At 39.7% G+C, this 23,110-nt stretch overlaps 1 long non-coding RNA gene across 2 annotated transcripts in view; it reads right to left on the bottom strand.

Annotated features, from left to right (window-relative positions):
• The window catches only part of LOC134343489 (uncharacterized), a 47,969-nt gene extending 25,121 nt beyond the window's left edge, over positions 1–22,848 (bottom strand). For both annotated transcript variants that reach the window (XR_010017241.1, XR_010017242.1), the window contains exons 1-2: positions 22,726–22,848; positions 18,972–19,027 (exon numbers count right to left, since the gene is read on the bottom strand). This is a non-coding gene — a long non-coding RNA (uncharacterized LOC134343489). The remainder of the gene's footprint in view (positions 1–18,971; positions 19,028–22,725) is intronic.
• Positions 22,849–23,110: the final 262 nt, after the last annotated feature.

Here is a 23,110-nt window from a genome sequence, read left to right as displayed (position 1 = left end):
TTTTACATTTTTACTCTAGCCTAACCTGCTACTATGAACTCTTCTCCTACTTGTTAAACTGTCACAACAATAAACTTAACATGTGACTATGAACTTGTGTCTTTCACTTTTAACTGTAACATCACGTGTGCATGTGTACGACTGATGGTTGACCTAATGTGTTGTATGTGAGTGCCTTGGGTGGATTTCTTTGTCGAAGAGGATGCTTTCTTGTGGGAGCTGACCGCTGCTCAGGATCCCTTTCGTCTGCTTCATCAGATGATGACGCCTGCTCAGAGCTCATCTCGTCTGCTTCATCAGATGACGCCTCTCGCTCAGTCCTTGCAGTTTCCTCATCCTCCGTCTCTGGTTCCATCCTGTCTTCCTCACCCTCATCTGGATACACATCTTCCTGGCTGCCTTGCTCCAGTTCCCTGTCAGCTGCCTGTGGTTGGAGCTCAGCTGCTTCCACTCTCAGCTGGCATCTGAACGGGTCGAATGACTCTGCTGGTCATGCGCTGATGAATCTCCAGTTACTCTCATCCTGCAGAGCTTGACTGTTTAGCTGGAGCTGTGAGTATTTCCTGCCAAGCTCATTTCTTCAGCTGTTCTCTGGCTGGTTTGTGCTGTGTAGTCTGTTCCTTCCACATTACCAGTGTTTTCAGTATTTTCTCTCATTTGCTCAACTGATTCCAGCATTGTCCTTAGATAACACTTCACAACATCCTCCTCTTCATCATTAATTGCGTTGTCCGTAGATTCAGTAATTCGTCTGATTAACGTTCGCCTTGTAGTAACATTTTCACATGGGATCTTAGCTTCCACACACACCTCTTTGAGCTGATCCAGTTGCAAAAGCCATAGTCTCTGAGACAAGGTCTCTGCCAACTCGTCCAGATCCATTGTGTGTGATGTGGCCACGCCCCCGAAGCTGTGCGCTCCTGCTGTCAATCAAAGGCGATCCGTATCCTTGTTGTTGCCACACTGAGCACGACATTAATCATCCCAGCGGTGCCTCCAATATTTGTTGCACACTTGGACACAAAAAGGACTTCCAGGCGTGCCGAAGTTCAAAATAACATCTTTACTTTTCTTTCTAGCGGAGGCATGGGCACAAGCAAGGTAGCAGGCGAGGCTTCAGGCAAAGGTAGCAGGCAAGTCTTCAGAAGGAAGGGGAAGGGACAGGAACAGTCCAGCCTCAGGGTAACAGCTAAAACAGCCTGGCTTACCCAACAGAGACAAGGACAGGAAGGGACAGATCCATCTGCAGGGTAACAGCAAAGACAGCCCGACTTACCCCACAGAGGCGAGGACAGGAGACTGACAAGACAAACCAAAGCAATAAAAATAATATGAACATAATATAAGAAAATTAGGGAGGGTGTCCAGTGTCCATTAATATGCTCCACATTGCTGTGGGTCCCACATAAAACTCACTGGTCTATAATTTCCTAGGCTATCTCTACTTCCTTTTTTGAATAATGGAACAACATCCGCAACCCTCCAATCCTTGGAAACCTCTCCCATCCCCATTGATGACAAAGATCATTGCCAGAGGCTCAGCAATTTTCCAGCATATAATCCCCTCCCAATTTTAATTGTGAGGATCTCATTCACTTATTGAGATGAAAATTGAATATTACTTAATGAAAGTGGATTTGTGAAGAGGGATAACTGAGGCCGGTTGGGGGAAAAGAAAAAATTTGGTAAAATTATTTTAGTGTTTAAGCATGTGGCTATAAGACTGTAAAAGATGTTGAAATGTGTAACTTTTTCTCTCATTTTTGTCAGGAATCATGCAGCTATTTTACTTTTTCATTCTGCTAAAAGAAAGAAAGACTGCTGCTGTATAAATTAAGACATGATTGATCTTGACTTTATTGTGCAAGCAATAATGAGGCACATGGCATTCCCCATTGTGTAGTGTAACTTGTACAGAAACTTCAGCAAAGGCATTGAGTAGTTAAATAGAAAAACTCCATTAGTTTTTAATCAGAGCTGGATTTATTTTTATTATATAGATTAAGTATTTATATCTTTCTCTTTACTTTTTATTTCCTTCTATCTTAAACTTGCCTTTCTTCCCCATTATTTAGTTTTATTGTTCTATTTTTCAGTCCTCAGTTCAGATTCTAAGCTGTTCACCTACAATTGTCCAGTTTGATTGTCTAAAGTGCACAATGTTTTGACCTGAAACATAACTCTGTTTCTCAACTCACTTTTGCTACCTGACCTGCTGAGGCCAGAATTTTCTGTTTCCAGCATCTCCTGTTTTTGATTTGCAAAGAGTTGCTTGAAAGGAAGGCAGGAGATTTAGGTTTTGAACATACAGTATAAACCTCTGAGAAGGACAAATCTAATGAACCGCAAGGTGTTCTCCTTCTGTGGTCTCATTTATGGCTTGTTTTAATTTAGGCATTGCTAGAAAGTTTATATTACCAACTCTTGAGAAGGCAGTATATGATTATTACAATATGTATTTAACAGTTTTTCACTCCCTGTCCCATCAACAAGATAGAAAGGCAGAAAGCCATACCATGGGACTACAGAACTGTTAGCCCGTCAAGGACCTTTCCAACAGTCAGTAGACAAATGCAGGAAAGTCAAATGTAAACTACGCAAAAGCAACTTAATACAGTAATTAATAATTAAAAGGCCTGCAGGTGCAAGATATATGACATTAAAGATGCCAGAAACACTCAGAAGGTCAGTCAGGATACGTGGAAAAAGGGTTAGAATTTCAATTCAAAGACCTTTCATTAGACTTGGAAAAGAGGGAAAAGAAGAATAAGAAGGTTGAGAGGTGCAGAGGAATGAAAGAGACAACTGAAATTAACTAATATGGAAGGAGGATGGGAACCAGTATGACAGAGCTGAAGATGAGCCAGCAGGTTTACAAGTAGATGATGTTATATGTAATATGAATGTAAGGAAGGGCAAGCCAATGATTGAGTACAATCGCAGACAGAGCAAAGAGTTAAGTTGTACCACAGAAGCAAAATTCAAAAGGGCAGTGAAAACAAAACTGAAGGTGCTGTACTTAAATGCACGTAGCATCTGGAATAAGGCAGACAAACTCGTGGCACAATTAGAGATAGGTCAGTATGACGTTGTGGGCATCAGTAAGTCGTGGCTGAAAGGATATAGTTGGGAGTTTAACATTAAATCATATACTTTGTATCAAAAGGACAAGCAGGAAGGCATAGGCGATGGTATGTCTCTGTTGGTGAGAGATGGAATTACATCTTAAGAACGAGGTGACTTAGGGTCAGAGAATGTTGAATCTTTGTGGGTGGAATTAAGAAACTGCATAGGTAAAAAAAAAATGATTATGGGAGTCATATATAGGCCTCCAAATAGTAGCCAAGAAGTGGAGTTGAGTTTGCAAAGGGAGCTGAAAAGGGCATGTAATAATGGTAATGACACATTATAGTGGGGGACCTCAATATGCAAGGTGGTTGTGAAAACCAGGTTGGTGTTGGATCGCAAGAGAGGGAATTTGTTGAATGCCTATGAGATGGCTTTTCAGAGCACCTCCTAGGGGAAAGGCTATCTTAGATTGGATGTTGTGTAATAACCCAGATTTTATTAGTTACCTTAAAGTAAAGGAACCCCTAGAAGGCAGAGATCATAATATGATTGAATTCATACTGCAATTTGAGAGGGAGAAGCATAAGTCAGATGTATCAGTATCACAATGGAATGAAGCGAATTACAGAGACATGAGAGAGGAGCTTGCCCAGGTGGATTGGAAGGTGGGCATGATGGCACAGCAGAAATGGCTGAACTTTCTAGGAATATTTCACAAGGTGCATGATAGATGTATCCCACAGAAGAAGTTCTCATATGGCAGGGGTAGGCAATTGTGGCTGACATGGGAATTAAAGAACTGTATTATAGCCAAGGAAAGGGCATACAAGTTAGCAAAAGTGAGTGGGAAGCTGGATGATTGGGAAGCTTTTAAAATCCAACAAAAGGCAATTAAAAAGCTTTAAGAAGGGAAAAGATGAAATATGAGAGTAAACTAGCCAATAATATAAAGCAGGATACTAAAAGTTTTTTCAGTTCTATATAGACTAAAAGAGAGGTGAGAATTGATATTGGATCACTGGAAAATGATGCTTGTGAGGCAGTAATGAGGGATAAAGAAATAGTAGATGAGCTTAATGGATACTTTGCATCTGACTTTATTGTGAAAGACACTAGCCATATGCCAGAGGTCTATGGGTGTCAGGAGCAGGAGTGAGTGTTATTGCTAGAAAAGTGCTAGACAAGTTGAAAGGTCTTAAGGTGGATAAGTCACCTAGACCAGATGGGCTACATCCCTTTGTCCTGAAAGAGGTTGCTGAAGAGATAACCGATGCATTGGTCATGATCTTTCAAGAACCACTTGATTCTGGCATAAACCTGAAGGACTGGAAAATTGCAAATTTCTCTCCACTCTTTAAGAGGGAGGAAGATAAGAGAAAGGAAATTATAGGCCAGTTAGTTTAACCTCAATGGTTGGAAAAGTGTTGGAGTCCATTATTAAGGACAAGGTTTTGGGGCACTTGGAGACTAATGATAAAATGAGTCAAAGTCAGCATGGTTTCTGTCAAGGGAAATCTTGCCTGACAAATCCGTTAGAATTCTTCGAGGAAGTAACAAGCAGGGTGGACAAAGACGAGGCAGTGGATGTCACTCATTTAGATTTTCAGAAGGCATTTGATGAGGTGCCTCACATGAGGCTTTTTAACAAGGTAAAATCTTATGGTGTTATAGGAAACATACTGGCATGGATAGAGGAATGCCTAACAGACAGGAGGCAGCAAGTGGGAAAAAAGCGGACATTTTCTGGTTGGCTACCAGTGACTAGTGGTGTCCCCTGGGGGTCAGTATTGGGACTGATATTTTTCACATCGTTTGTCAGTGATTTGGATAATAGAATTGATGGCTTTGTGGCAAAATTTGCAGATCAGATGGAGATAGGTGGAGGCGTAGGTAGTGCTGAGGAAGCAATGCAATTGCAGCAGGACTTGGGCAAATTGGAAGAATGGGCAAAAAAGTGGCAGATGGAATACAGTGTTGGGAAATGTATGATAATGCATTTTGGTAAAAGGAGCAATAGTGCAGACTATTATGTAAATGGGGAGAAAATTCAAACATCAGAAGTGCAGAGGGCCTTAAGAGTCCTCGTACAAGCCTCCCAGAAGGTTAATCTACAGGTTGAGTATGGTAAAGAAGGCAAATACAATATTGGCATTTATTTCAAGGGGAATCGAATATAAAAACAAGGAGGTAATGCTGAGGTTTTATAATCAGAATCAGGTTTATTATCACTGGCATGTTTCGTGAAATTTGCTAACTTAGCAGCAGCAGTTCAATGCAATACGTTGTCTTATGGTCTTATGGAATTATCTGTGGTAGCCTGACGGTCAGTGTTGCTGTAGGGGTACATAGAAAAGATCATCCAGATAATTTATTAATGGGAGATGGTGCAATGTGAAAAAAGTGAACAAAAGATATAAGGTGAGGAGAGTTAAGAATAAACATACACATGAAAGAATGTGTAACAGTGTGAAATGTAGGGCTGTCTTTAGCATTCATATTGTACTAATTGTGAAGAGAAAACTAAGCCTGTATTGCAGATGGATAACTTACAATCCAAGTGACCAGTTTTGAAAAAACACATCAGCCGAAATTGGAGAATTTGATACGGAGTCTGGAAGTCTGCAATGTACCAAAGTAGGAGATCAATTCACTTTTCCCAGCAATGAGAACTTACATGGGCATCCAATCAAAAGTCTAAAGTAGCTTAGTAACTTAAACGTGTATATATATACATATGCATGTGTATGAACTAGTGCAATGAAAAACTTTCCTGCAGTACCACCACAGGTACATTGCATCATATAAACAGTATTCACAAGAAAAAAAAAACAGATTGAACATAAATGATGCACAATTTTTACAAGAAAAAATACAATTAAGAAAACAAATCCACTTTGATACAAAGTGATCACCATAGTCACAGTTTTGCGTAACTGTAGCAATTAGAGCTATGCTGGTTGGTTCAAGAACTGAGTGGTTATAAGAATATGGCTGTTCTTGAACGTGGTGATGTGGGTCTTCAGGCTTCTGTAACTTCTGCTAATGGTAGCTGTGAGATGATGGCATGTTCCAGATGGTGGGCATTTGGATGTTGGATATTGCCTTCTTGAGGCAGTGCTGATAAGACCATGATTAGTGGGAGCAGAATCAGGCCATTTGACCCATAGAGTCTGCTCTGCCATGCCTGATTTATTTTTGCCTCCCAACCCTATTATCCTATCTTCTGCCTGTAATACTTAACACCCTTACTAATCAAGCACCTATCAGTCCCCACTTTAAATATCTCAATGATTTGGCCTCCATACTCCTGTCTGGCAGTAAATTTTGCAGATTCACTGCCCCCTGACTAAACAACTTCATCTGTTTTTCGGTTCTAAACACAAGTCCTATTATTCCAAACCTGTGCTCTCTGGTCCTAGACTCTCCCACCAGCCTACGGTTGCCTTTTGTGGGAAATTAGCATCAATTTTGTTTCAGTCCTCCTTGGGTGCCCTCCTTTGAGTCTTGAGAAAAAGGAGAAGGGTGAGATGAAATATATTATCAATTCAACTCAACTCAATTCAAGTTTAATTGTCATTCAACCATACATGAATACCGATGACTACTACCAAATGAGACAGCATTACTCCAGGGCCAAGGTACAAAACGCAGTACCAACAGTCACACACAGCACAAAGTGCACATAGCACATACAAGAGAGCAAGCACATAACGATATCAGTAAACTACAGCCACGCAATAAAAAAGTCCAGACTCGAGGCGCAAAAATCTGCAGTCGACCACAATAGAACTTGTCTTCTGCCAAGCAAGTGAAAGGAGAATATGTTAAGTCAGGTGAGTTCTTTGGCTAGATTACTATACAATCCAGATATATTGGCTACAATAGAAAAATATTGCATTTTCAGCCACATATTCCTCTTGGATTGATCAGGAGCTGGGCAATATGTTCAGTAGGCTCAAAATATTTCCTCCAAGCTCACTTGACGTGCTTGGATCACTTTTTAGAACAAGTAAAACAAGTTGAGGAAACAACGTGCTTTGGAAACAACAAGCTGTGTGTTTTGATTAATGTAATGAAAGATAATAGATCTTCCAAATGAACCCTTTGCATTCTTCCAGCTTAGTGCATTTGATATTCACAGTGTGGTCTCTTCTACATTTGAGAAAATAAATATGAATTTGGTGAGCACTTTGCAGGACACATAAATATCCCAAAACCAGGGAGTTGTGTATGGTACAATTTTGAGCAGTGCTGTTCTGAAACATTTCAGAAATATTCATTATCTTGAGAGCAAATACATGAAGTTATAAAGAAAGTCCATAGAGTTTTTTCACTTTAGGCAGCTACTTTTCTTTTTCTTTCTCATTCTCCATATACTGTATATACCTTCTGGTTCCATTTTGTCTTTCTTTTACCTCTTCCATCCTAGCAACTGACTTTTAATGTAATTTTTACTTTGGCAACTTTAGTCTGATCTCTATCATAGATACTCTCTTTGCTCTTTCCACTCCTTTGCTTCTCTGCACCTTAAAATATCATTTCCTCATTCATCCAGTTCAATGCAGGCACATGACTTGAAGCACAGGCTATTTTCATCTCCCCGTTGATCTACTAGACCCACTGAGTACTTGCAGGAGTTCCTGTTCCTTGTTCATATTTTCAGCATCTGTAGTTGTTTTTGCTCTGAAGTCTTTCAGGTGTAGTGTTAGAATGATGTAAATAGCACCAGGTGCTCAAGCAACACCTTGTCTCCTTCATAGTCAAGGATTGGCAGCCAAGAAATTGTTTCAAGAACTTAATGACATCCTCATAGAATTAAAGTTGTAAATTTTATGAAAGCAAATGTCCTCTGTTCTTGTGTCACTGTTGCAAAGTGTTAAAGAAGTGAGAGCTAACCAATATCACATACTACGTTGGCTATCCTGTGGCAAAGTATGAAACATAGTGTATGAACTGTAATGTGATCTTGAAGACTTCCTGTCTCATATCCTTTTAGGAATTACAATTGCCTAACAAGCTTGCATGTCTGGCAGATATATTTGATTTCAGTCACCCAAATCTGTCTATGCTGGGAAGTTTATCCAATGTGTTTGAAATGGCAGGGAATATCACAGCTTTTAAAAAGTTTAAAATCTGGAAAGAAAGACTTGGATGCGATTACTTTGACATGTTCCCATCTCTTACATTGACGTCTTCTGATCAGATGGAAAATGTTGACTGCATGCTTCAAAGTGAAGTATTATCATCTGATCTAAATTGAACTCCCCAAAACTCTCAGCAACTCCCTCTGACTCTGATCTACAAGAAGGAAATCAGTGTATCTGTGGCTTATTCTTATCTGCAGACACCAAGACCTCACCGTTGTTAATATTAGAAAACAAGTTACTGAAGTTGTCACATGAATGTACTTGAAGATACAATTTGGAAAACTAATTTTACCTGCTTTCTGGATTAAACTCACACTGAATATCTAGACCTCACCATTGTGTATGTAATATTCTAGTTATGTTTGAGTAGTCTTGTATATACATTGGTTGATTAAGCATGCTTGTTTGTTTAAATAATTAATTGCAAGTTATTTGTAAAAATGTGCTAATTACATATGTCATCACACTACCACATGATACAGATGCCCGTTGCTTAAAGTAAACTCAAAGTTACACATGCATTTTCGGACTCCTATGCCTTCCTTCAAATCAGTTTAATGTTTTGAAGTTACAAACCATAATGTTGGTGATGAGGTATTTTTAAAACAACCCCAAGTCGGCAACTGACCTGTTAAATGGAATGAGACATTTGAAACTAAAAAAAGCCCAGAACAGTCAAATTTAAAAGAAACAGTCTAGTGTGTGCAGAGACATCAAGTCTTAAAAGAAGGCCATAAAGGGAAGAATTCAGGGTTCATAAAGATGAGTTCAAGGTAATAGTAATCATTTTTAAAAAATCAGAAATGGCTGGATACATCACAAAGATTGACAAATTTGATTACTTAACGTGTAATTGGCTCATGTATACTGAACTATTGGAACAGTGTTTTGAAGCAAATGAAATAACCAACGAGAAGCAAGTGACAAACAAGAGAAAATCTGCAGATGCTGGAAATCCAAGCAACACACACAAAATGCTGGAGAAATTCAGCAGGCCAGACAGCATCTATGGAAAAAAAGTACAATCAATGTTTTGTGTGTGTTAATGAGAAGCAAGTGCCAATGTTGCTGAATTCATTAAATTCATTAGGTTTAGAGCATACAGTTTGCTGCAAAGTTTGATGCTCTAACCAAACTATCAAAAATTGAGATTTGCTACTATTGCAAAAGTGATGCAGGAATACTTAGTACCGAAGCCATTGTTGATTGTGGAATGTTTTAGGTTTTGTAAGTGGAATCAAAAGGAAGAGAAATCCATTTCATTGAACATAGCTGAATTGAAGAGATCATCATTGTCCGTTTGGTAATAGGCTGAATGATACATTAAGAGATTGCTTAGTTTGTGGAGTCTTGCAATAAGGTATTCAAGAACAGCTCCTAACTGAAGCACAAGCACAGTTTACATTTAAAAGAACAGTGGAAATCACTGTTTCAATGGAGACACAACTGAGTTGCAGTCAGGAATGAAAGTGAGCATTAACAAATTTGCATTGCCTAAAATGAAACGAGCCAGGCTGAACAAATTGTTTTCCTGTTGTGGCAGGGGCTCAAATACACCAAACAAATGCAAATTTAAAAGCAAAACTTTCAGAAAATGCAACAAAATAAGACACGTGCAAAGAGCATGTCAGGCAGACAAAAATATATGGACTGCTCAGGGAAGAGAAAAGACTAAAAAGTCAAGTTGCAGTTTCAAAAAGAGCACTAATCTGCATGCTGTTGATAAAAAATCTGATAATGTTGAGAGTGACACAGGCGAGCCTCGACTTGAAAGTTATAATATGGAAACTAACTGGAGTCAAGCAAGATTGCTTTTACCAGAAGTGAAGGAAAAATTAATTAAAATGGAATTGGACACTGGTTTGGCTGTTTCAGTCATTCCATGAAATGAGTATGAATGGCATTTCAAACATACCAAACTGAAGCCTGCAGATATCTATATAAATATAAGTTAGACCTGCATTCCTGGGCTTCCGTGTCTTCCTTTGAATTAGTTTTCATGTTCTGACGTTACAAAACATAACACTTACACACAGCTCTTCATTCTCATTCTATTCTACTTAACTTTACAAAAGTGAATTTTAAGATCATAAAATTGCACAATGTGGGAGCACCTTTAGGACATTCAGCCATCTTGTCTTCTCTGCCATTCAATCATGGCTGATTTATTTTCCCTCTCAACTATATTATGGAATTTCTCCCCATAATCTTTGACAACCTTAATAATCAGGAATCTGTTGGTCTCTCCTTCAAATATACCCAATGACTTGGTCTCCACAGCTGTCACTGGCAATGAATTCCACAGATTCATCATCCTCTGGTGAAAGGAATTCCTTCACATCTCTGTTAAAAAGCAATGCACCTGTATATTGAAGCTGTGTTGTCTGGTACTACAAGAAACATCCTCTCTACGTCCGCTCTTTCTAATATTCTTTCAATGTTGGGAAGGTTTCAATGAGAACCACCCCACCACCCCCATTCTTCTAAACCCCAATGAATGCAGTGAGTACAGGCCCAGAGCAAGTAGACTGTCCTCTTACGTTAATCCTTTCATTCCTGGGATCATTCTTGTAAACTTCCTCTAGACCCTCTTTAATGTCAGCACATTCTTTCTTAGATATGAGGCCAAAAACAGCTCACAATACTCTAGATGTGATCTGACCAATGCTGTATAAAGCTTCAGCATTATTTCCTTACTTTCATATTCTAATCCTCTCGAAATAAATACTAATATTGCATTTGCCTTCCTTACTACCAGCTAGGCTTGCAAGATAAACTTTAGGGAATCCTGTACTAGTATTTCCAAGTCCATTTGCACCTCCAATAACTGAATTTGCTCCCAATTTAGAAAATAGTCCAGACCTGTATTCTTTCAACCAAAGTGCATGAGCATATACTTCCCTTCACTGTACTTCCATCTACCACTTCTTTGCCCATACTCCAAATCTGTCCAAGTCCTTCTACTGAGTCCCTGCTCTCTAAACACTACCAGCCCTCCACCTAGTCACAGACCCAACATATACCCCTGTGGAACACCATTAGTCTCCAGTAGCCAACCAGAAAGGCCTCCTTTATCTCCACTCTTTGTCTTCCTGCAGTCAGTCAATCTTATATCCATGCTATTAGCTTTTTTGTAATACTATGGGCTCTTGTCTTGTTTAGCAGCCTCATGTGCAGCACCTTGTCAAAGGCCTTCTGAAAATCTACATATGCAGCATCCACTGATTCTCCTTTGACTATCCTGCCTGTTCTTTTCTCAAAGAATTCCAACAGATTTGTCAGGTTTGATTTTCAGCAATGACTGCTGAACAACTGTCATCAAATGTTAAAACAGAGGAAGCTTTGGAGAATTGTTCTGAGCCTAACATTCATCTGAATCAAAAAGCTTGCATCAACATTGCAGGCACGAAAATCTCATTAGGAAAAAGATAACTGAATCATTTTTTCCCATTAATTATCTGTAATGTACAAATATACAATAATCCAGAGAATGTTTGATCTTGTTATTATGCCCTGAATTATATTTTGTTAAAATGATTTTTGGTTAGCTATTTACAGAGTAGGGTATGTACAGAGTAAAGCACGTACCCAGAATTCTACCAGTTAGATATTTATTTATTAACATGCAGGATGGAATAAACTCTTCAAGCTGCACTGCCCAGCAACTCCCTAGCCTAATCACAGGACAATTTATAATGACCAATTAACATACTAACCAGACTGTGGACTGTGGGAGGAAACCAGAGCACCCGGAGAAAACCCACACAGTCCATGGGAAGGGAGGATGTACTCCGTATAGATGATGACGGAGATGAACTTTGAACTCTGACAATTGCTACTCTACTGTGGCGTCCGCAGGTACAGCCTATGCTTTTAAAAATGACCATGGTCACTACTTCAACAGGGAAAAAATATTCACTGTGTTAAATATTTTGAGTTTCAGATAATGAAAATTAATAAGTTCCCATTGTGTGTACCTTCATTTAATTTCAAGCTTATATGCATAAATCCAGCACTAAAGAAAACAACAAGGAGCAATGGGATGTTAGAAGTTGTCTATGTTGGTTTAGGAAGATGGCTAACCAATCCCTGTATCAAAATGTTTTAGAACACCTGGTCCAATGCACTTCTTATAGGCTTGGATTCACCTAAAACCATGATGCACAGATCTTAAATTGGATCAGGTCCTGTAAAACATTGCCTCTCTACTTGCTGATCTCCATCTGAAATCATCTGAAACATTAATTCTGTTTCTCTCTCTGCCAGTGCTATCTGACCCGCAGAGCATTTCCAATATCTTCTCTTCTTTTGTCAAATCTCCAGCACTTGCAGAATTTTCTTTTTGCTTTCTAACTTACTCCTGCTTTGCTCCTGCTTGTGCTTCAAATGGATGTTAAATGTCCAGGATCTTCAATTCTTTGTTATTTTATTACAATTAAATTTACTCCACTTCTCCTCAAAGAACAATTGTTTTGAACAAGCTCTACTGCTCCCTCTGAAGGGATTTCTATTTTGTCTCTTTTACTTGATTCACACTCACTGATTTTTGTTTCCTTTCTTCTGTTTGGTGAGGTCTGACAAAAAAACTCACTTCCAAGGCCATTTCTGAAGGGTCGTTGACCTAAAACATTAAATTTGTTTCTCTCTCTGCAGATGCTGCCTAGCCTTATGAATATTAATACCAATGTCCTTTTTTCTCTTTAAGATTTTCAGTGCATGGGTTTTTTTGCTTTTCCATATATTTTTTCTTTTGGTTATGCATTATATCAATTCTGAATTCTTGATCCTTGCTCAAAGATCTCCATAACTTTGCTTTTATGACCATGACCATGCTCCAATTCTCAAATTTTGTGTGCTTGTCTACTTTGGTAGGAGTATCGTCAGCTGATAAGGCCCTGAGCTGTGGAATTTCCTTCATTAAATCTCCTACTCTCAAACTCTCATTCCTCTTTTAAGATGCTCCTTTGAACATATCTCCTCAGCCTTATAATAACCCATGTACATTACTGTGCATTAGGCACATATGTATGGCTAGGCTGCCGAAGACTTTTACACCATACTATAGTAATTTCATGTATCGCACTCTACTGTTGAATACAAAAAAAAAATCACGGCATATGTGAGTGATGATAAACCTGATTTTGATATGGGTCTCTAGTGTGGACTGAGGGTGGGAAGGGGACAAGGAGAGCAGAATTATGGTTGGGAAAGGGGGAAAAGGGGGAAGGGAGAGAAGAGGGAGCAGGAAATACCAGAGAGACATTTTGTAATGATCAATAAATCAATTGTTTGGAATCAAATGACCTTACCTGGTGTTTCAGGGCTGGTTGTGTCTGCACTCTCGCCACTTCATGCTTCTGGCACTCCTTTTCCGCCGCCAGTCCCACACTCCTCAGTGGCACTCCACCCTTACCGTTCCCACCACCCATTGCTCCCGCTGAACTTACAAACTTGCAAACTTGCTCGCTGCTCTACGTTGACAAATACAGCACTGTTCAATAACAACTCCTTTGCAATTTCTTAGATTGGAAGTGATGACATGTAGTATAACATTCAAATCAATGAAACAAGATAGCTCCCACAATGCCACTGCCTTCATAAACACAAGAGAGTCTGCAACTGCTGGAAATCCAAAACAAGGCACACAGAATGCTGAAGGAACTCAGTAGGACAGGCACCATCAATTGACTGAAGAAACAGTCAATATTTCGGACCGAGACCCTTCTTCAGCACCTACCTCTTTGATTAGAGGGAGTTGGAACAAATAAAATCCCAGCTTTACTCAATCCAACTAGAGAAATATAAATAAAGTATAAGAAGGGGTTTACATAATTATAAGCAACACGCACAAAATGCTGGTAGAACGCAGCAGGACTGACGAAGGGTCTCGGCCTGAAACGTCGACTGTACCTCTTCCTATAGATGCTGCCTGGCCTGCTGCGTTCACCAGCATTTTGTGTGTGATGCTTGAATTTCCAGCATCTGCAGATTTCCTCGTGTTTGCGTTACATAATTATAAATTTTGTCGATAAGACACCGTAACACACGTGATGTTCTTACACTATAAATTGTAAAAAACTAACTTCCCATTGGTAATGATTTACCAGAGAATTTAGAACAAATAAATGTGTCCTTTTTCTCCATTATTGAAATAAGATGAGTAGCTCCTGTGCCACTTCATGTATTTTGGTTCCAGCAAAGCAATTGCCAGAACAAGATGATCATCCACACCCGTGTTTTCAGTATTACTGCCTGAACACACATGTACTTTTTGGCAGTGGGCTGCATTATTTCAAGGCAGTGAAGGATTGGAAGCATACGGTGTTTCATCTACTCCTTCCATTTCACAGCTAGAATCTGCCCAAGCCTAAACCGGTCCATCTGTCCCTTTGAGAGTTTCACCAGAAATACTGGCATTTCTTTGTGCTTCCAGTAATTGCCAACTCCATTATTTCGCCTTGATTCAAGCTCTTTGAGTAAGCCCAGGCATGGAAAATGCAATCACTGCAAATCTTGTACCCTTTATCAAGCAATCGTTAACTCAAATGTGCAAGCCTATTTTTTAAATCTTTTCGTGTTTATTCCAAAATGTGGTTCAAAGCCCCAAACAAAGCCATTTGTAGACCTCACTGCTCCTATACCTCCTGGCTTTCCTTTGTAATTTGTCTGCTAGGTGCATGCAGTAATGAAGTCCTTATCATTATGCACACATTGCCTTACTGACAGCTACTTTCTGTTCAGGTATATTAACTTCTTGACCCTGCTCATCGGATGGTCATAGCAAAGAAAAAGCATGAGCAATGAATCATGCCCTCCCTCCTTCTCTGCTTATAATTATCATTATCTTAAGACATCAGCCTAGCAATAAGATGAACTCCATGATGATCAATTAGAAAGTATAGTTCTGCAAGGGAAGTCTTTTGAAATATTATATTACTAAAGTAATAAATTCAGCAAATTGAAAGATGTTTCTACTAAAAGGGTCCTATTGAGAAATAATTTCCAAAATACAGCAGCGTTAACTTTTACTTCATTCTATGAGATTTTTCCACTGACGACGCTTAAATAAAACTCTATCAGAAATATTGAAAAGACTGACAGCTGACAATCACATGCAACAAGATATTATCTCAAAAGTATGAAAATTGTTAAATTTTTTTCAATGCCTTTTATGCTTTTGGTACTAAAATCCAAACTTCTCAGAAAGTATGTCTCAAAGATGCATTTACCATTATGAAAGTCTTTTACAAGGAGAGAGATAGTTATGTTTTGCAAAGAGATAGTTATGTCTTAGTATTTTCATGATTGACACACTACTTTTTGTATGAAAGGTATTTTAGTACAGTAACAGGTCCAACTGGTCCCTGCCAAACAAGACGTCCCATCCAGGCTAGTCCCATTTGCCAGTGTTTGACCCATAAACCTCTAAACCTATCCAACTGATGTACTATATCTGTCCATCTGCCTTTTTAAAAATTTTATTATACCTACTTTAACTACTTCCTCTGGTAGCTGATTCTACATAGATGCCACGTTTTGTGCAAAGAAGTTGCCCTAAAATTCCTCTTAAACCTTTCCCCTCTCACCCTAAACTCACGGCCTCTAATTCTTTTGAGATGTAGTTATGGTACAGTATCTGCAAATTATTAGGTGTCTCCATAGAAGTGTTACAGGTTCTGGCAAATTGGAAGAGGGTGAATGTCATGCCACTGTTCAAAAAAGGATGTAGGCAAAAGGCAGGTAACTACGGGCCAGTTAGTTTAACATCTATAGTTGGAAAAATGCTTGAATCTATCATTAAAGCTATCACACTCACGTCCCCATCTACATCAACGGAGCTGTAGTGGAGCATGTGTCAAGCTTCAAATTCCTTGGTGTCCACATATCTGAGGATCTCACCTGGTCCCTGAACTCCTCCATCTTGATCAAAAAGGCACAACAGCACCTTTATTTCCTGCTGAGCATCAAGAAAGCTCACCTCTGTCCCAGGATACTGACAGACTTTTACCGCTGTACCATTGAGAGCATACTCACCAACTACATCTCAATGTGGTATGGCAATTGTCCCGTATCGAACCGTAAAGCACTCCAGTGTGTGGTGAAAACTGCCCAGCGGATTATTGGCACCACCATTGAGAACATCAACCATAAAAGCTGCCTGGGCAGGGCGAAAAGCATTATTAAGGATGCATCTCACCCTAACCATGGACTTTTTACTCTCCTCCCATCCGGTAGGCGCTACAGGAGCCTCCGCTCCCGCACCAGCAGGCACAGGAAGAGCTTCTTCCCTGAGGCTGTGACCCTGCTGAACCTCAGATCACAGCGCTAAGCAGTTTTGCACCCATGTTGTACTATCTCAGTACTTTTATATTTGTGTGCTGTAGCACTTACTTTTTATTCGCAGTTATTTTGTAAATAACACTATTCTTTGCATTTCTGGTTAGATGCTAACTGCATTTCATTGGCTTTGTATCTGTACTCCGCAAAATGTCAATAAAGTTGAATCTAATCTAATCTAATCTAAAGAAGAAATAGCAAGGCATCTGGAAAGCAATTGATCCATCTGGCAGACACAGCATGGATTCAGCGAATGCAGGTCTTGTTTGACAAACTTACTGGAGTTCTTTGTGGATATAACAAGTGCAGTGGATAGAGGGAACAGCTGGGCAATATTTACTTGGACTTCCAGAAGGCAATCGATAAAGTGCCACATAAAAGACCTATCCATAAGGTAAGGATGCATAGCATTGGGGTGATGTATTAGCATGGATAGGGGATTGGTTAACTTTAACTAATCGAAATCAGAGAGTGGGATACATGGGTGTTATTCTGGTTAGCAATCGGTGGTGAGTGGTGTGCTACAGGGGTTGGTGCTGGGCCCACAACTGTTCACAGTATACACTAATGATCTGGAAGAGGGGACCAAGTGTAGTGTATCTAAGTTTGCTGATAATACTAATCTGAGTGGAAAAACAAATTGTGCAGAAAATACAGACAATCTGCAGAGAGATATAGATAGCTTAAGTGAGTGGACAAGGGTCTGGCAGATGGAATACAATGTTAGCAAATGCAAGGTCATCCACTTTGGAAGGAAAAGTGGAAGAGCAGATTAATATTTAAATGGGAAAACATTGCAGCATGCTGCTGTGCAGAGGAACTTGGGAGTGTGTGTGCATGAATCAAAAAAGGTTGGTTTGCAGGTGCAGCAGGCTATTAAGAAGGCAAATGGAACGTTGGCCTTCATTGCTAGAGGGACTGAATTAAAGAGCAGGGAGGTTATGCTGCAACTGTACAGGGTACTGGTGAGGCCACACCTGGAGTACTGCGTGCAGTTCTGGTCTCCTTACTTGAGGAAGGATATACTGGCTTTGGAGGCAGAGCAGAGGACATTCACCAGGTTGATTCCAGAGAACAGGGGGTTAGACTATGAGGAGAGATTGAGCCGCCTGGGAATTTACTTGCTGGAATTCAGCAGAATGAAAGGAGATCTTATAGAAACATATAAAATTATGAAAGGGATAGGTAAGATAGAGGCAGGAATGTTGTTTCCACTGATAGGTGAGACTAGAACTAGGGGACATAGCCTCAAGATTTTGGGGAGTAGATTCAGGACAGAGATGAGGAGGAACTGCTTTTCCCAGTGGGTGGTGAATCTGTGGAATTCTCTGCCCAATAAAGTAGTGGAGGCTACCTCGGTAAATACATTTGAGACAGGTTGGTTAGATTTTTGCATAGTAGGGGAATTAAGGGTTATGGGGAAAAGGGAGGTAGGTGGAGATGAGTCCATGGCCAGATCAGCCATGATCTTATTGAATGGTGGAGCAGGCTCGACAGGCTAAATGGCCCACTCCTGCTCCTACTTCTTACATTCTTATGAACATCATGCATTCTCTGCAGAAGATGGATTCATGCCCACCACTGAGCACAGATAAACAACTTCTTTGCCTCTGCAGGTCACATGGATAGAGCCATTTGCTCTATAATGTATATGTGATAGGCAGTAGACTCGTACACTCAGTTCAAACCCCATCCTCATTCCATTCTTAAAGCATTTTAAATGATTATCCCAAATCTGCTTTTAAAGAAAACAGAGAACTTTTACATTTATGGAACACCTTTCACAAGATCATAACCTCCCTAAGCAATTAATTGCCATTAAAGTTCTCCCTCAGCATGGTAATTACTGTAGGACACAAAGTAACCAATGTATATAAATATTCTAGAGCAGCAATGAACTATTAATTACATATTGATTAAGGGATAGATTTTCACAGGACAATTGGAAGAAAATCCTCTGCTCTCTATAACCTAAATTGTATACACCCTTACTTTCTACTTAAATATTGTCATGGAGATTTTGCTAGTAATCTATAGTCAATGGAAAAGGCAGGTTTTGGTTTTGTCTTGTATCAGTCTCCAGAACACTATAGTACTCCTTCAGTAGTGCAGTATCAGTCTTCTTTAGATGTGTCTGAAATGAAATTAGGACACTCTACCAATTCAAAGATAAACCAGCGAGCAACTGAGTTAATGGTGTCACTTTGAAAGAAGCATAAAGCAACCTGCTGGTAGATTTCAGTGAGCTGAGAAGCATCTGTTGGAGAATTGTAATTTCTGAAATTTCAGGTCAAAACACTTCATCGAAGCTGAGGCAGGGTTTCAACCCAAAACTTTAACAGTTTCTTTCTTCCCACAGATGCTGCTCAACATACTGAGTTCATTCAGTTGTTTCAGACTGCAACACAGCATCCCTACCTAGTCCTTTTTGTCTGTACTTGCAGTAGTCGGCATCCTGAAACATGTTTTTATCCCTGTGTGATTGAAAAAAAAACATGGAAATATGCTTTCAGTATGGCCATATTTGAGACTGGAACACAGATGGGCATCATAGTATGAGTTTCAAAGAACACATGTCTGTGTTCTGTACCCTGAGCTCTTGGATATCCTAGTGAGAACATCTAGAATTAAAGCCTTTGTGTGCCAAGAAGACTTGAATTTTACACTTGTCATTTCCTGTCTCTATGCAGTTACCTGATATCAAGAAACAACACAAATGGGAAAGTTTTGACATTTGTATTTTCCCATCAGAAATAAATTATAAACTTATTTATAAATAAATAAGGCAACATGCACATAGTGCTGGAGGAACTCAGCAGGCCAGGCAGCATCTATGGAAAAAAAGTCCTGATGAGGCATCTCGGCCTGAAATGGCGACTGTTTACTTTTTTCCATAGATGCTGCCTGACCTGCTGAGTTCCTCCAGTATTTTGTGTGTGTTTCTTTGGATTCCCAGCATCTGTAGACTTTCTCGTGTTTGTTAGGAATATATACAGTAATTCCATTGAGACTCTTGTCAGATGTGACTTTATAAGAGTAACACCATTGCAATTAGTCAAGTTGTGTTTGACCACCCAGACACAATCCAAAGCTGTTACTTTGTATCAAACACCAGACACAAAGACCAGGCAAGATATGGGGTAAGAGTTATAAGCCCTCTTTGCTTAAACCATTCAGGGAGGAATTCGCAAAACGGTGTTCAGCCAAAGGAGAAGAGGCAACTACAGTTGATATTAGTGAGGTTTTATTTTAAAAGTAATACTTCCCAGCTACAAAGACATGGCAGTCAAGGAGGTGTGATGTGATCAATCATCAGAAGTCACACCTCATCAAATTCTCAGTCAGTTAAACGAGAGAGTCATTAAGTGTGTGGTACAGAGCTTTTGGCATAGAGAATAGAGAGGGGGAGGTGGCTGGTATTGGGATTGTACTGTCAGCTGTTAACATTAAGGTTACTGAAATCACTCAATCACAAGTGAAGGTGTATCATCACTTGAGATTTCATCCTTTCTACCTATATCCCTGTAATTTTTCCTTCTAAAAATATTTCCAATCCATTTTACCCCATCCTTTCAACAATGAATTTCAGAATGTTTTATGCTACATAAATTAAAACCTATGTCTCAAGTCTGGTTCTTTTGTCAATTATCAAGACCATAGGAACATAGGGCATAGGCGCAGAGTTAGGCCTATCGGCCCACTGAGTTGGCTTCACCATTTTATCAAGGCTGATCCATTTTCTTCTCAACCCCATTCTCCAGCCTTCTTACCATAATCTTTCACACCCTGACTAATCAAGAAACTATCAACGTCTTCCTCAAATTCACCCCGTATCCTGGCCTCCATAGCCACCTGTGGCAACGAATTCTGCAGATTCACCACCCTCTGGCTAAAGAAATTCCTTCTCATCTCTGTTCTAAATGGACATCCCTCTATTTTGAGGCTGTGCCCTCTGGTCCTAGGCTCCCTCTCCAAAGGAAACATCCTCTTCACATCCACTCTATCCAGGCCTTTCAACATTTGATAAGTTTCAATGAGATCCCCCCCCATTCTTCTAAATTCCATTGAGTACAGGCCCGGAACCTTCAATCATTGCTCATATAATAAGCTTTGTATTCCCAGAATCATCCTTGTGAACCTTCTCTGAACCCTCTCTGATATCAGCACATCCTTTCTTAAATAAGGGGCCCAAAGCTGCTCACAATTCTCCGTGAGGCCTCACCTGCGTCTTATACAGGCTCAAATGTTGCACTTCACTGGATCCTCAGCACATAAATAGGGTATTCAAACCAAATGGGTTTACATAGCTGTTCACAGCACACCCAACCAAGATTCTATTCTGCCTTTTAATTCAATTGCACTGTAAGTGATCCCCAATAGTTGATTTGCATGGTATCTACCCTTACTTTCCTTTGTCAGTATTTTAAATGATTTGAGTATCTAAAACCCCAGATTCATCTGCTCTTCTATTCCATTTATTTTTACCACCTCTTGAACTCACCAGTGAATAACACCTCCATTCAAGCCTTAAGGATGTAAACTTATACACGATGATCTATTCACTTTAGATAATACCATTATGTAAGATCCAAATAGGTGGTATTGTTGATAGAACTAGAATATTCAGTCTGGCAAGCCCATCTAGTGTTTCTGTCAAGGTATCCAGGAGGTTCATGTTGCACCAGAACATTAAGCTTGATTTGGTACTCTTCTCTAAGTTGTCCAATCCCAGTCCTAAGTGCAATATTTCTGCATTAAGCCCTCATCCATTACCAACTTGCAAATATCTAACATGCATCCACCTGAAGGGAACGCTGATACACTAATACCATTGTTAACATTATACTTGATAACATCCAGGCTTAAACATTGATCACTTTGTTAGCTTCCTCCTGTACCTAATAAAGTGGCCACTAAGTTTATGTTCATGACCTTCTGCTGCTTCAGCCCATATACTTCAAGGTTCGATGTGCTGAACTCTTTTGCACACCACAGTTATAGCGCATGATTATTTGAGTTATCGTCGCTTTCCCCTCAGCTTGTACCAGTCTGACCATTCATCTCTGACTTCTTTCATTTACAAGGCAGTTTTTTCCTACAGTACTGCCACTCACTGGATTTTTATAAAAGTGTTTTCTGCATGATTCTCTGGAAACTCTAAAGACTGCTGTGCATGAAAATTCTAGGAGATCACCAGTTTTGTAAGATACTCAGACCACCTATTTGAGCACCAACAATTATCCCACGGTCAAAGTCACTTAGATCACATTTCTTCCCCATTCAGATGTTTCATCTGAACAACAACTGAACCTCTTGACCATTTCTGCATGCTTGTATGCGTTGAGTTGCTGCCTCATGATTGGCTGATTAGATATTTGCTTTAACGAGCAAGTACCTAATAAAATGTCCACTGAGTGCACCTTTCTGTCTGACTGAGATTATGTCATGCTCTCTAGAATCATATAGTCCAGCCACTTTTCTCTTAAGTGACTAGCCCATTGTGATCTCAGATGTCTTGCTTTCACTCTGATTCTATAAACTCTGAAATAAAGCCTATGAAAGAACCATCGGCTCTTCCACAGTTGGGCTGCTTGAGGTGCTTGACAGAGAAGCTTGTGAGGTGGAATGCTTCTTCTACCCTTACAGTAGTTTTCTGTGTGTTCCTGTCGAGGTTTCCATTACCATCCCAATTGCTCCTTCTCCACTTTGGATGATCATTGACCAGGAGTTCCCAGGACTCAGTGGGGATACTGCATTTTTTCAAGAAAGCTTTGACCACATCCTTCAATCCTTCCCTCTATGTGCAGTTAATATCTTCCTATGACTGAATTTCAAAAAAAAACTTTGGCAACTTAAATGAAATGGCCTGCCCAATGGAGCTGACTGTGTGTTGTTAGGTCCTCAATGCTGATGATGTCTGTGTTATCTTTTCAATAACACTTATGGCTACCAGGCTAAATCAACAATCCTCTGACAACAGAATCTTCTACTATGACCTATAATTACAGACTCAAGCAATTCTACCTTGACAAATTTAAAAGTTTTAGTTACTTTCTTGGATGTGAAGTGCAATAATAGAACACTTGGCACCTGAGCCTATTTGAAATCTCAAGTATTTGCATGATTCTTATTAAGTGTAAGATTCGCCTTTGTCTAAACTGTAAGCACTTACTTCATTGACAACAAAAGCTGTTGTTCTTCTCATCAGTTGTTCTGGCAAATCGTTCTTTTCCACAGTACTTCTTCACAGTTCTCTTGATCTTTCTCCACATTATATACGTTACTAAAACAGGATGCATTCATCCCCCTGGAATCATATTTCCTCCCACAGTTACAACATACTTGCATCATTGAGGTTTCTTTGGTGTGAGCTTGCAGTCTTTCCTTGCCACTCTGGAGACCTCTTTCAAATGCTCTTTTCACATTCAGTACTGTTGATTCACTAATTGCGTTAAGTCCAACTTCCAAGGTTTCTGGCACTTGACAAACTGCATTAGCTTTCTTTAAGAACAGTTCATTTTCTAAAAGAATCCTTCTTGCTCTGTTGGTTCTACAGT

Source organism: Mobula hypostoma, chromosome 3 (genome assembly GCF_963921235.1).
Source record: "Mobula hypostoma chromosome 3, sMobHyp1.1, whole genome shotgun sequence".
NCBI lineage: Eukaryota > Metazoa > Chordata > Chondrichthyes > Myliobatiformes > Myliobatidae > Mobula > Mobula hypostoma.
The sequence above is the reverse complement of the archived record's forward strand: the minus strand, read 5'-3'. Positions and strand labels throughout refer to the sequence as shown.